We start from the raw sequence: 15,063 nt of genomic DNA, 5'->3' as shown, positions 1-15,063 counted from the left end.
CAAAAACCGTTAATTAGGTCAGCTAACCTTGCAGCTACAGCTTCGCCTTTGGGGCCCAGTCAGTTCCACGATTAATATGAACAGTTAGCTTCAACATTTTGGTTAAACTTATGACAGACAAGTTACATTTGCAAGTTACAAACTTGCCTCCAAGAAGCACACATTTATTGCTTATGAATCCCTCTGGTTCTGGCCGTCACAGCGCTCCAGGAGAGGAGCTGGTGACAAGCCCCAGCGAGCAGGGGGAGGAAAGCGCAGCAAAGCCCCAGGCACCCTGGCCCCCGGGGCTCGGCGCTGGGCTCCTTCCCCCTGGGCGGGTCCATTCCGCCGGCGGAGCGGGGGGGAGCGGGGGAAGTGGTGCGCTCCGCCCTCGGGGCCGTTGCAGCTGCACGGGGGGCTGGTGTTGCCGCCTCATGCAAGTCCGGAAGCCGCCGCCTCGTTTTAGCTCTCGCGCCGCCCCAGGACAGCGGCGGCCGCCTGAGGTAGGGCCCGGCTCGGCGCGGGGGCCGTTATGCGCCCGCGTGTCCCCCCAAGCACTAAAGGTGCCGCTGCAGTTACCAGCGGGTCCCGAGCATCCCCGGGGGCTCCTTGGGCGGCCTCTGCGCGGGCGGGGCCTTTGTCGGAGGGAGCGGGGAGAGGCGGAGGAAGGAAGCGCGTTGCTGCGGCGGGCGCGGGGCTCCGGTAGGCTGGTGGCCTGGGGCTCGCTCTGGCTTTTGCTCTCTGCGTCTAGCGCAGTGGGCTCTGCTCGGGCGCGGGGGGAGTTGGACTGTTTGGGTTTTGCCCCAAAGCCCTCAGTGCAGCTCTGCGTCTGGACCGGGCAGAGCGACTCCCTCCCTCACCCGCCCCTGGGGCCGCCCGCGCTTCGGCCGGCATCCAGGTGCTTCCTGCCCTGCTTGACTCTAGCAGTGAAGGTGCCTAGGGCTTGGTTTGTGGCTCAGGAATGCCCGGAGGTGTCGGGTGCCTGCGGATGGCAATGTTGGTTCTGCTCAGCTTCACCCTTTCTGGGGCCCTGAGGTCATGGCAAGCTTTTGCACTCTTAACTAGTCTCTAGAGATGGCTCATCCCGACTGCCAGCGACCCAATTTGCATCCAAGTACAATGGAGATGGAGTGGGGAAGGGAGAGGGGGAAGAAACACAGATTCATCACAATAGACACTGAGGGGGGAGGAGGGGGCAGTCATTACCTGGTCTGTTGTCACCTACTTGAGTTGAAATGGCCACAGTCTTTGCACTGATTTACTCGGATGTATTTAAAAGAAAGTTTTTGTTTCAAAAAGTACTGTTTCTTATTAGTGAGTAGTCATGGCTGAGTAACTGATGAACAAGCCATCCACTTAAATTTAAATGTACTGGAACAAGCAAAGATTACTCTAAATGCTTCCTGAAACAATTTAACTGAACCCATTTATTTATCATGCTCTTGCATTAGATCTCTGTTACTTCTGAAGTAAATCTGATGCACACTAGGGTATAGTTTTTTCTATTAATTAAAATTATTTTTGGAGGGAATTCTTTTGTATGGTGTGCATGACCCAGCAGTTATTGGCGTCTTTCCAGTAGCAAATACTCTGGCTATATACATATCTGTTTTTGCATAAAAGGTAAATAAATAGAAAAACGGAAAAGCAGGCAGTGAGAGCAGAAGCAGTCTCTACAACTCATTGGTTCAAGAGGTTTCACAATTTCATTTACTGCAGGGGATTTGTTCATTCATTGAGATAGATGTGAAGATACCTTTGAATTTTAATGAATTAAATGGAAATTCAGGAAAACAACTCAGTAATTTAAAATGGCTTCTACAGTTTGGTCAAGGAGAGAGGCTGAATGTCTTATATGTATGAGAGGCAGTTGAGACAAACAGGGAAGGTTCTTTGGGTAGATGTGGTATCTTTTATTAGACAAGCTGAGTAGTTGGAACAAAGTTCTTTGCAAGCTTTCAGCACAAGTACCTGAAGAAGGGCACTATGAACAGTTCTACCCAAAGAACCTGGTCTGCCTATGTCCTTAGACCAACATGGCTACAACCTAAACCCCTGACACGAACAGGGCTCTTAACACCTGGAGGGACACTGGCATTAACAGCTTGTCTCTGTAATGGGGTTAGAAGTCTCTGTTGCAGAACAAGGAGTCATCGATGTTCTCAACTTCAGATTTTAAATTTGGTTTTTCAAAGTGTCTTGTTTAACTGAGATTTTTGTGGCTTCTGTGTGTTTTTGTGCATGTGTGTACTTTGTTTGGTGGCACCCTGTCTTCTACCCAAATTTGTCACTGATCCACTTCTATCAAATCAATTTAAATAGCCGCCTGCATGTTAAGGAGCTGCTGTTCCTTTCCAGAGGAACCTAAAGCCACTGCTGGTTTTAATGTTGTTAAAGGCAGAGGTAGACCTGAAGTATGTGGAGAGGGATGGAGGAAAGGGAAAATAGATGTGGCTTTCCCCTCCGTACTAGAAAGAGTTTGCTGGTATAGCAATACCAGCAGACACTTACAGTGTAGTTGCAGTGTACATTGACAAGTAGTTCTTGTTTTTTCCTTGCTGATATAGCTGATGCCAGCACTCTAAGTAGAATAAGCTGTACTGACAAAAGCATGATATAATATGGGTTGTTGCCAGTATACAAAGGGGGCAGGAAGAATAGGAAGGAACACACTTACACTCCTATTCTGCTATACCAGTAAACCAGTGATTCTCAACCAGGGTGTAGTGAGGTCCTTTCCAGGGTGCTGTGGGGTGCCATGTAATGTAAGCATTGCTAGGTATGCAAATATGATTTGCAAGATAAACACAAATTTCAAATAGGAATCCACAGTGTTAGAAATATTCTGACCTTTTTTGATCTTTCAGAGTGCTTAGCAAGGGAAGAATTGCTGTATTATTCTTCCTCAGCCAAAAACCAAATGAACTTTAGCCTGAAGCAGGCAGTGGTGACTGCGCTGCCTGCGCTCACTGGCCCACATGCAGAGCAGGAGCTGCTGCCACTGCTGCTGGGCCAAGGCTAGGGCCAGAGTGCCTTGAGGGGGTGCACACCAGGAGAGAGGGGCTGCATGTTGTGAAGGATGCCACACTGCATGCCACTGCTGCTGCTGGGCCAAGGCTAGGACCAGAGCTGCTGCTGCCTTCTCTCCTGGCTATTTGGGGAGCTGGAGCTGCCACGTAGGGTAAGTAGTGGCTGTGGGGGGAGCAGGCCCCAGGGAGTGCGGGCACGGTGGTTAGGGGACCAGGCACCACAGGACTAGTGGCGTGGGGGACAGAAAACAACAGACAAGAATGTGATCCCTACTTCATGACCCTCCTCCCTCTCCAACCACTGCTTTCCTCGCTGTTTGCTCCATTGCCATGGCTTTCCATCCTGTTAGGACTTGACACATTTAAGATGACGCTCCATTCTGTCCATGGAAAATTATAACACATTTATAATTTTCCACATATAGACTTTAATTACTGGTGGGAGGTGATCATCTTAAATTCAAAGTCATTTTAGATTGGGATAAATACTGTATGTCAAGACATTTAGTTTTACAAGAAGTAGAACTTTTTGTGTGGCCTTTAGACTTGGAGAGTACCTGAAGTTTCATTTCCCACAACCTTTTTTTTTTTCTTTGTATCTGCCGTGCCTGACTTGTACATGCTGTACTTTAGCACTTTCAAGGTTGCCAAATGAATACCTGCTTTTTGTGTGATTATAATATCTAATACTGTGGTATTTTTTGGTTCTGCTTTTACAGCTGAATTCTATAGAGGTGTATTTATACTGTGTTTATTTAGAACACATATGAAACTGTATGCTGAGTTGACTCAGTTTCAATTGCTGTGTCTACTGCAACAAACCAGTGGTTAGCAACATAGAAATTTTATTGCTGACTGACTGTGGCTGTGGTCTTTATAGTTCTGATAGAGAAAACTGACATTGATCAGTTAGTTTACCAAAGTTATGATAGGCCTAAAGCTGCTTAGTGGTAGTTTGTGTAAGCATTCTGCATTTTATCTGGGTTTCATTTGATAAAGGGGGTCTTTTTAATATCAAAATGTAGCTTTGAAAGGATAAACTGCATGACTTGGTAACGTTCCTGTTCTAGGTTATGTGCAAATGCTTTGTTGGCAAGAATATAATCTTTTTAGCAGAGAAGCTAGTGATGGTGAAACCAATCAATTTAAATTTTGTTGAACTATGTTGAATGATTGACCTTTGTTGCTAGAGTCGCTAAAAATGTCCAGCTATAATACAGTTTTTATATTGAGTAGTTCATAAATCTTGGGCCCTAGGTAAGATTATGCCAATTTTCTGTAAAGTGGTCAAGTGACTTGGATTTTTGTGGAAAGGATGAGGTAGTTTAGGAAGACTGGATCCAGAATTTCTGTGGTATATAGAACCACTTTTTTTTAAATTGCTGTCTTGAAATGCAACTTTTGCAAATTACTAAAGCTGAACTAATTTGAATATCATTAGAGCAAGTTGCATGTTTCTCATTACAACTCTGTAACTGTTTTGTCTGAATACCCAGAAGGGAAATGTTCCAAGGTGGAGTAATGAAAGCTTGCAAACTGATTTGTTGAAATAAGACTGAGGAGCTTCACCTCAGGGAAAAACTAGTGAGTACCCAGACCTGATTACTTTGGGAAGAATAGGTCACAACAACAAAAATTAGGCCACCACAGGCTTTTGGTCAGTGTCCTTCAGCCCCCGAAGTAGGTCTGCTACTGAGATGTGTTGTACTGGTAGACCATGGTTATCTAGCTCAGCGGTTCCCAAACTTTGACAGAATCCACACCACCAATTTAAAACAATACAACCCTATGTACCACCAGCAAATATTTCAGTTCAGCTTTAAATACCACCAGCAAATTTTTGCCACATAAAATAATTATAATAAATCTGGTAACGCATACCACTGAGAGATTGCATACCACTGGTGGTACTCGTACCACAGATTGGGAATCGTAGGCTTTTTGTATGTTGTTTCAGCTCCTTCAGAGAGTCGGACTCCAGAAGACTGCAATTAAGAGGGTTCCTCAGCTCTATCCAAAGCAGAGCTGTCCAGCTGGTGGACAACTCCATCCAGCCTGCAAGGGGTTAATAACATTCAGCCCCTGGGCTCCTGCTTGGTTTCTTCCTCATTGTTCCTGCTGCTTGGGTCTCTGGGCTCCCTCTTCCTCTGGCTTCTGCTTCCTGGGACAGTGCCAGTGGAGCAAGAAGAAAGGCTAAACCGTGCTATCTAGAAGTTGGAACCTCCCCCCCACCCCTTTTTTTTTCCTGTTACTGTGAGCTGTCCCAATTACCTTCTGCTTTAGGATGTTCTACTGAAAGTGATTCTTTAATTCCTAGAAAACCTCTACTTATCAAAAATTCCAGTTCCTTGGGCAGGAGAGAGGGCAACAGGGTGAGCTACCACATAGAAGTTAGCTCTTAGGAATAACTTCTGTAACTGGCTTTGAGGCTGTTCACTGATTAAAATCCTTTTTTTTTTGCCAGTAGGATACTTGGCCATTCAAATATATAGATTTAGTTTTATCTCTGTCAGTCATGCAGCTGGGATGCGTACAAGGATAGCTACCACCTTAGAACTTGTAATGATTGATTATTTTAGGTATTAATACTTACTTTTAATTCCAAACCAATATTAAGACCAGCTTGACTTGATGAAGCTTGAATGGTAATGGTGTGGAAGAAACATGCTTCACCTTGTATTTGGTTTCGAAGTTGTCAGAGACTCTTTATTTAACAGCAGCTGCTGGGGAGGACACCAAGCCTGTCCTCAGCAGAGAGCTGAAGCAAGCTTTTATAAGTTTCCATAACAAGTCACATGATGCAAGATATGACTAGTGGAAAAACACTAGTTTGAACAAGAAAGTTGCAGGAGAGCATAAACTGTGGCCTGACCTTTTGACCCTTTGACCTACTTAGCATTGTGGAAATCTTACAGTGCACCATAAGACGACATGGAGGTCTGGGCTGCTTCTTCCTCCACAATAGTAGCGTAGTGTTAGTACAGGTTTTCTAGTTTTGAATTTAGAGAGAGGGTCTCACTTCTTCCACTAAGCAGCATAGATTAAGAATATTGAGGGCCTTGTTAAGTAACTTTAAACAGGGTGGATGGGTGAAAAAGTTAACCAGACCCTTTGGCTATTCCAACCAATGTGATAGGTTTATTGATTAATTGACAAAGCAAGATTTATAGCAAAGCATGATCTTACAGCATGCATCTCAGCTGCTGTAAAGAGAAGCTAGCCAGGCTCTGTTGTAGTTAGTAGGGGGTCCTCCAGATGGTTCCATAGAAGTCTCCTAATTTCTCTCCAGACTGTGCCCAGTATAGATAGTTGATTTTGATATTTTAATGAATGATACCTGATTGTTTTTATTTAGCTTTTTTTTGTTTCACTGAAACTTTTGTACCTGTGTTGCACAAAGGGCAGTTCATGCTCCTGGAGGCAATGATTCAGTCAGACCCCAGAAGAGAGTCACACACACAGGACTGCGGAACAAAAGCTTTATTGCTTGCAAGCAAGACCGACCTGGAGTCTGGAGACTCAAATCAGGGTCGGCCCCTAAGACAGCTTTCACAAAGTTTATATACCTTACGCCAGGGCATCTGGAATTTTCTGACGTGCATGCGCTTCCCTTGTTTATCACGTATGCTGAGTGCGGAATTTTCCATAAGACCCTGTGGTACCACCCGTACAGGTTGCACAGGTATGTGTATGTCATACCATTGCTTATCTGCTTGCTTCACAATAACTAAGAGAGAGCATCTTACAAAAGGCACTTGTTTGGGGAGAACGTTCTTGTTGGGGTGATATGCTACACCTGGATTAAACTAGATTTTTTTGTGGACCTAGAACATGTCAATTAGTTAGGATTTATATTCTTGAGAAAGCAAAGGGAGCAATAGGGAGAATTTTTATTTCCTTTTCTTCCCATTGTGGAATGATAAGGCTGTTTTGTTTTTACAGACTACTTGAGGCCTTGTGTTCTATTTGATTGTGTTTAATTAGGCATATAAATGGCTTCCCTTGCTTAGTTTACTGAGCCAGCTGATGCATCTGCAGGACTTCACTCAATGGGTCACTCTATGGGCACTCAGGCACAGGCTTTTTGAGGCCCTCTGCTTTTAACTATACAGACAAGCACCACTTAGCACTCTTAATTGGTTCCTGAAAAACTGAGCATTAAGTGAAATAAGCATTCAGTGAAACCAAAAGTTTTTGATGACCCAAGATGGCGACTGTGAGTGTTCTTAATGACCCAAGATGGTGACTGTGAGCCTTATAACAAAACTCACTGAGCATTAAAAGTAATTGGGTATCAATTTAAAATGAGTGTTATAGCAAAACAGCACTAAGTGACACAGCATTAAGCTGGGGGTGCCTGTACTCCCGCAGCTTTGGCTGGGGTCTCTTGAAAATGAACACCAGCACGTAACATTACTTGACAGCTGTAGGGGAAAAAGGTCAGCGACCGCGTAGCACCCATACACTGAAGGGTGTGCTCATACGCCGAGGGGCACTGGCCTTCCTGTCTCTGGGCTCATTCCTAGCTGTGATCAATTGAGCACAGAACGAGGGAGTGTCAGCGTGCGAGTTTATTGCTCTGCAGAGGGGTTACTCAATGCCACAAAGACAGAGAGCTCCCCCGAACTGAGTTTACAGCTTGGTATTTATACACCAACCGTTACATTGCTGCGTGCACATTCGGGTTTTTCCACTTGCCGTTATAAAGTTACAAAATACGGTATAGAACAAGCTTAGGCTGGTTGAGACCGGTTCTGTTGTCTTCATATTTCACTTCAGCAAAAAGGGCTATCTTTAAGCTTCTGCTTCTTAAGCTTTTGCATTTTAAAGGTCATCTCCTTCTCCTTATACATTATTATTTATGGTTGTTTTTCTTACGCAGCCTTGCTGGATATCAGCCAATCAGTTTGGTTCTTGCAATGGAAAATTCAATTTCTGAAGAAGGAGTAGTGATGGTTTAAGGTGCTATCATAGCTGAGGATGGGATGGTCCTTGTAAGAGAGTAACTTATGTTCTAAAACAGCATTTCTCAACCTGTGGGTCGTGACTGAAAAGTTGGTTGCAAGAATATATGAAAGGATGGTGAACAAATTTTAAACATGTATCAACAAACTTTTAAAAAATGGATTCTCCTTTGAAGGAGAAAAATGTGGGAGACCGTGACTTTTTTCCCTTGCAGGATGGCAGACTTGCAGCCTGCAAGGGGCTGCTTGGGGGGCTTCCCACTCCCCCCTCACCTCACACACCCAGCCCTTGCCCGTACGCTGGGGGGCTGGGACCTGGGGACAATGGATCGGGTGTGGGGGGCACTGGGTCAGGACTGGCCATCAATGTTTACAGATGGGTCTTGGCACAAAAAGGTTGAGAACCACTCTCCTAAAACACCAGTAAAAGTAAATTGTGTTGGTTTGTCTGTTGGATTTTGCTTACCTTTATCAACCTGCTTGGCATCACACTGATCCATTTACTACACCACAGGGAATGATGTGCAGAAAAATTCAAAATTGCTTTTATTTTTTTATAAATGAAATATAACACTATTTGAAATGTCTTTAGAAATATATACAGGTACTTGTGAGTGGGGGAGATGATTGAGGGGGATTTGTGGGGAGGTTTTGAAGGGGTGTGAGGCTCGTGGCACTTCATGTGGGAGCTACATGCAGCCCCCGGGATTCATTGAAGCCATGCGCCACCGGGGACTCTGCCTGCCTTGGCCAGGAGTACCTCTGCTGCCACTGGTAGCAGGGTTAGCCTACCATGGGGCAGGGGGGGCTCACACCCACCCACAAACACCATGCCTAGGTCCCCCCGCCCCCCCAAGCAGAAGCTCCTCTTCCCTCTCACCAGCTGTACCCCAGCGGATTGTGCAATATTATGCACAGTTGTATGTTTTATGCGCAAAATTACACAGGTGCATAATTACCTACCTGGGGTGTAATTTATACAGTTTTCCCCTAGGTCAGGGGCAAGCAATTATTTTGGCTGGAGGGCCACTTACCAAGTTTTGGCAAGCTGTCAAGGACTACCCTAGCCCCGCCCCTTGACAGGTGCCCTGCCCCCTCGTCACCATCTTGGGGCCGGAAGCCCTGTCTCCTAACCGTTGACCTTTGCCACCAGAAGTCCCTCCCCTAGTCCCCAGAAGTATTCCTTTCAGCAAAGGGGTTTGCCATCTTGGAGCCAGAAAAATACTGAATTATATTCTAAAAATCAACCATCTACTGCAACATTCACTAATTTGATTTCAAAAAATATTTTTGTTCTGATTTACATGTGTTTGTGTTCTGTATATAGAGGTGATTATATAATAGCTTAAAATGGAAGTTTTACTTTTGTATAATGTGGGAGAGTATGGGGGGCATAGGTGGGTGGGTATAGATTTGTGGGGGGCTGAGGGTGCATGTGTATATAGGGTATAGGGGAGGGTGTGGGTTCATATTCATAGTTTGCAAGGCTGGAAAGGACCTTGGAAGACCATGGGGTCCAGCCCCCTGCACCAAGCAGGTAAGACACCTGGGGTCAGGTTACCTCAGCAAGGTGACCATCCAGGCTCCTGTTGAAGATTTCCAGGGTAGGCGATTGCACCACCTCTGGAGGGAGCCTGTTCCACAGTGTGAACACCTGTCACAGGTCGACTGGGCACTGAGTGTATCAATTTGGTCGCAGGCCAACTGTGCGCTGCGAATGTATCAGCTACTGGGCTGTTTGGTTTAGGATTGAGGAGGGAAAGTTGGGAGTGAAGCAAAGACAAGTTTCACTTACAACAGTAAAGGTAAATTTTACTTATAGCAGCAAAATATGGTTTACATGTATAACAGTTAACAGAAAGTTTAATAAACAGATAATACAACAATAAGAGTTGAGAGCTGATAGTAATAATAACAACAGGCAGACAAATTGACAAAGAGTTCCCACTTGGTTGGCAACTTATCGACAGTCCCTCAGTGCCAGGTACAGGCCAAGTTGTTCCAGTGAAGTCAGGCGTCCCCGATCAACGCTGTCAGAGAGCACTGGGGAAGGTCCCTTAGTCAGGATCTGATCCTTGCTCACACCAGGAGTCTGGAGTCCAGGCTTGGAACAGCAATGCCTGTTCTGTTTTGTTCTTCCTACTGGTCACCTGACATGCGTGTTCCTTTGTATCTTGTCCTATGCTAATCTGTTGGCGTCAGAGCCACTCACAATCTTACTCTACAGCTGTTACTCTGTGGGATTAGAAGGTGTTAAAAATTTCCATAAAATGTTACTGCCTAAATTTGGACTCACCCAGTAAGCAAATTACACCACATCACCTTGGGGTTTGAAATTAGCATTTACTCTGCCTAAATCTAACCCACCTGGTTACTTTCTCTTTGGAATTTTTTGGAATGTGTCAGTCATACCTTGTGGTCAGGTTTGTTATTTTGACTGATCTTTAAGCAAGAACTGTTAGGTCATCTAAAGTTTGCAGTTTTGTTTTTTAGTTCTGCTTCTTGAGGCCAGTCAGTCTTATGATTGGTACAGACAGTTAATTTTAACATTGTGGTTATACTTCTTACAGACAAGGTACCTTTTGCGGGTTACAATCTTGCAAGCTTTGCCTTAGCTAATATTAACTTGTGAGGCCACTGCAGATGACTCCATGAAGCAGATATTATTCTTTATAATTTGCTTATTAACCCCTTTGGTTCTGGCTGTCACAAACAGCCTAGCTGTGTAGAATTTTTTCCTAATGTTAAACCTGAAACGGTTTTCAAGGAATTTATGGCCATTATTCTTGGTTATCCCCAGGGATGCCCTGGCGAACATTTTTTCACTGAGCCCTTGATGTATGCCCATGATGTAGCAGTAAGCCTCTATGAAGTCCCCTTTCAGTCTTCTCTTTTTCAGCCTGAAGAGTCCAAGGTTCCTCAGCCTTTCCTCATATGGTTTGCTTTGCAAGTCTCTGATCATACAGGTGGTCCTTCTTTGGACTCTCTTGAGCTTTACCATGTCCTTATTGAAGTGTGGCACCCAGTGCTGGATGTAGTACTCCAGCTGCGGTCTCACTTATGCCGAGTAGAGTGGAAGAATCACTTCCCAGTTTTGCTGGAGATGCATCAGTTGATGCATGCCAGGGTATTAGTTACCCTGTTGGCTATGGCATCACACTGCCAGCTCATATTCATACTATGGTCTGTTATTACCCCCAGGTCCCTCTTATTCACGGTGCTGACCAGTTTGACATTGCCAAGCTTGTAGGTGCATAGAGGATTTTTGTCCCCAGATGGAGCACTTTACATTTTTTTACGTTAAACTTCATATGATTCCATTCTGCCCAACTTGCTACTCTATCTAGGTCTGTTTGTATCTTCAAGTGTACAGCCTATCTTCATATGTGACCACACTTCCCCATAAGTTGGTGTCCTCTGCAAACTTGACCAATGAGCTCTTCACCCTGTAGCAGGGCACTAAGGTGCCTGCTACTGACAACAGTATTATGAGCTCAGCTGCCAATCACTAGGGCAGCACAGGTGCGGGTTGCCGGGGCAACCAGTCTGGTCAGCTGACCAGGAGGGGGCAGGGCCTGGCCTTTATAAAGCTGAGGCCAGAAGGGAGTTCTCCTCCGGCAGCTGAGAGAGTAGGAGCTCTGTGGAAGTAGGCAGTTCCCTGCTAACATCGAAGGGTGAAGGAGCTCTGCGGGAGTGTTGCAGCCTGTAGGAACTAGATGGCCTGAACAGCTTCGGTTGGGGACTGGGTGGAGCAAACCCTGGTAGGGTCTTGAATGGTGGCAAGCCCGAGGGCTTAGAAATTGTGTTTTAGCCAGATGGCTTAGAGTTTATGTTGCAGCCTAAGGGCTTGAGTTTTCGGTTGTTTGTTATTACACCGGAGGACCGGGTGAGGCTATTAGGGGTGGAGGAGGCCTCATAGGAGCTTCACGATAGCGTGGGGTCTCCTGCGCCGTACAGGGCGCAGCTTTGTTTGGCGGTGCATTGGCCCAGCCCTGGAGCAAGGGGGCAGCAGGGAGCCCTGGAGCGAGAGGGGGCAGCAGGGAGCCCTGGAGTGAGACACCGGAGGACCGGGTGAAGCTGTAGGGGTTGGAGGAGGCCTCATAGGAGCTCCCCAGTAGTGGGGGGGAGTTTCTGGCGCTGGAGAGGGTGCTGTGTTTTGGGGAGTCCCGACTCTGGTCCCAGTGCGGGCACGGGCAGGAAGCCCCAGTGGGGCTTAGGACTCGGAAAGGGGGTCTGGGGGCCAGGTAAGGCCGAGGCCGCCTGAACCCCATTGAGCAAAGCCCCAGGGTGGGCGTGATCGTGGAGACAGGCCCCAGTGAGGGCATGAGCACAAGCAAGGCCCAGTGGGGCAGTGTTGTGCCGGAAGAGCCCAGGGAGGGTGAGAGTATCACAGTGAGCCCCAGGGAGGGCGAGAGCATCGCGGTGAGTCCCAGGGAGGGTGACCGTATAGCCCCAGGGAGGGCGACTGCAAAGTATTGGGATAAGCCCCCAGGAGGGCGATGGCATAGCATCGGGGTAAGCCCCAGGGAGGGCGCATGTAGGCCCCAGTGCGGGCATGAGAAGAAGCCCCAGGGAGGGCATATGGGAACAAGGAGCCCCAGGAGGGGGCGAGCACAGTGAGGAAGCCCCAGGAGGGGGCGAGCGCAGTGAGGAAGCCCCAGGAGGGCAAGGGCTCAGAAGGGCGAGCGTGACAAGGATAGTTAGACCTGACAACGTCCGGGACATCCGAGAGGCTTGGGGCGTGGTATAAGGGGTGGTAGGAGCCACGCGTAGCCCTGTGATGGGAGTACACAGAATCAGCGGTAGACAGGGTACCAGCGGGAGTATGCCAAGGGATACCGTGCTCAAGGGGGTAAAAGACAGCCTCCCTTACAATACTTTCACTATCAAAGTCGTGGCGGGCGAGATAACGAGGGTGCATGGACACCCACTTGGCTCGGTAGGGGGCACCAGGAGAGATCACGGCCGCTCCTGGGTCCCTGCCCTGTGACACACCCCCACATCTAAATCATTGATAAAGATGTTGAAAAGAACTGGACCTAGCACTGACCCCTGAGGGACACTAGTGGCCACTTTTCACCAAGATGACACAGATCCATTCATTAGAACTCTCTGGGTCCTACTCCGCAACCAGCTCCCTACCCACCTAACCGTCTCACGGTTGAGTTCACAGTCCTCTAATTTACTCACGAGAGTATTGTGGAATACTAGATCAAAGGCCTTTTGGAAGTCAAGGTATACAATATCAACCTGCTCTCTCTTATCCGGGTGGTCAGTCACCTGATCATAAAAGGAGATGAGGTTGGTAAGACAAGACCTGCTTGCTACGAAGCCATGCTTACTGTTATTCAGAATCCTACCTTCTTCAAGCCTATCGCATGTAGACTCCTTGAAGAAATTTTCCAGGATCATCCCTGGGATAGAAGAGAAGTTAGGCTGATTGGCCTGTAGTTACCCAGGTCCTCCCTCCTCCTTTTCTTGATGGTGGGCACAACATTAGCTCTCTTCCAGTCCTCAGGGACCTCTCTGGAGTACCACGAGTTCTGGAAAAGTTTCCCCAGTGGTCCCGCAGTGACTTCAGCCAGCTCCTTCAGCATCCTCCGATGAAGTTCATCTGGTCCTGTTGATTTATATATGTCTAATTTTTCCAAATGAACACATACCAGTTCTATGGTAATGGTAAGGGGGAATAATAAGTGTGTGTGTGTGTGTGTGTGTGTGTGTGTGTGTGTGGCTGGGGTTAGAATCACAGAATCAAAGGACCACAAGGGACCTGTACAATCATCAAGTCCAGTCCCCTGCCATGGGCAGGAGGTAGTTGGGCTCAAACGAGCTCAACGAGGCGCTTGTTCAGCCTCCTCTTGAACATCTCCACGGCTAGTGACTGCGCTACCTCTGGGAGCATTTTCCAGATTCTGGATAGCCTTATGGGGAAAAAAAGTTTTTCCTAATGTCTAACTTAAATTTTTCCTCAATTAAATTGTGCCCGTTGGTCCTTGTTCTCTCTGGGGGTGCTTTGCTGAAGAGTTGCTCCCCTAGATCTTGTGGTTCATCCTTGACATACTTGTAGGTTGCTATCAAGTCCTCTCCTAGTCTTTTCTTCCTCAGACTGAACAAACCCAGTTCCCAGCATCTCTCCTCATAGGGCCTATCACCCAGGCTCCTAATCATATGGGTGGCCTTTCTCTGTACCCTTTCAAATTTATTCATATCCTTCCTGAAGTGCAGTGCCTGAAGTCCCCTCCTGTCTGCCACTGCTGCCTTTCTCCTGCTGCTTCCCTACCTTCTTGCCTGCTGCAGCTGCTTTTCTGCCCCTCCCCCTGTGCCAGTTGCTCTGGCCCCATGCAGTTCCCAGCTGTATGACTGGGTCTGCAAAATGCAGTAGGAGCCAGCCCAGCCAGGCTGGCATCATACAGAGCCAGCCAAGAATTGCACGGGCTGGGCTCCTGCTGCGTCCTGTGTCACAGGCTGGCTAGGCATTGTGAGTGTATCAACCGTTAAGCTGCTGGGTCAAGGAGGCGAGTCGGGAGTGAAGTAAAGGCAAATTTACTTATAGTTTAGCTTACAACAGTTAACAGAAGGGTTAATGTGACAAACAGATAGTACAGTAATAAAGAGCTAATAGTGAATGATAACAACAGATAGACAGAATGACAGAGTTCCCACATAGGGTTGGCAACTTATCGGCAGTCCCTTCATGCCAGGTGCGCACCAAGTTGTTCCAGCGAAGTCGGGCATCCCCGATCAACACTGTCCGAGGGGTTACCAGGAAGGTCCCTTGGTTGGGATCCGGTTCTCACTCACACTGGGAGTCTGGGGTCTAGGCTTGGTACAGTGATGGTCCTTCTGTCCCATCCTTCTAACTGGTCACTTGGCATGCATGTTCCTTTATGCTTTATGTTATGCTCATCTGTTGGCTTTAGAGCCGCTCACAATCTTGCCCTATAGCTGTTACCCTATGGGATCAAAAGGTGTTAGAAATTATCATGAAAGGTTATCTATCGTCCGAACTCGGAATCACCCAGTAAGCAGATTACACCACATTACTTTTGAGGTTTGAAATTAGCATTACTCTGCCCAAGCTCAACCTT

At 47.0% G+C, this 15,063-nt stretch overlaps 1 protein-coding gene across 1 annotated transcript in view; it reads left to right on the top strand.

The window, feature by feature from the left end:
• The first annotated feature begins 412 nt into the window (after nt 1-412).
• The window catches only part of KIAA1551 (KIAA1551 ortholog), a 59,876-nt gene continuing 45,225 nt past the window's right edge, over nt 413-15,063 (top strand). The window contains exon 1 of the mRNA XM_019515475.1: nt 413-482. The gene's annotated coding sequence lies outside the window, so the exon portion shown is untranslated. The remainder of the gene's footprint in view (nt 483-15,063) is intronic.

This window comes from Gavialis gangeticus, unplaced genomic scaffold (assembly GCF_001723915.1).
Source record: "Gavialis gangeticus isolate Ggan-Ray unplaced genomic scaffold, GavGan_comp1, whole genome shotgun sequence".
Lineage (NCBI taxonomy): Eukaryota > Metazoa > Chordata > Crocodylia > Gavialidae > Gavialis > Gavialis gangeticus.
This window is presented reverse-complemented; position numbering and strand designations above follow the sequence as displayed.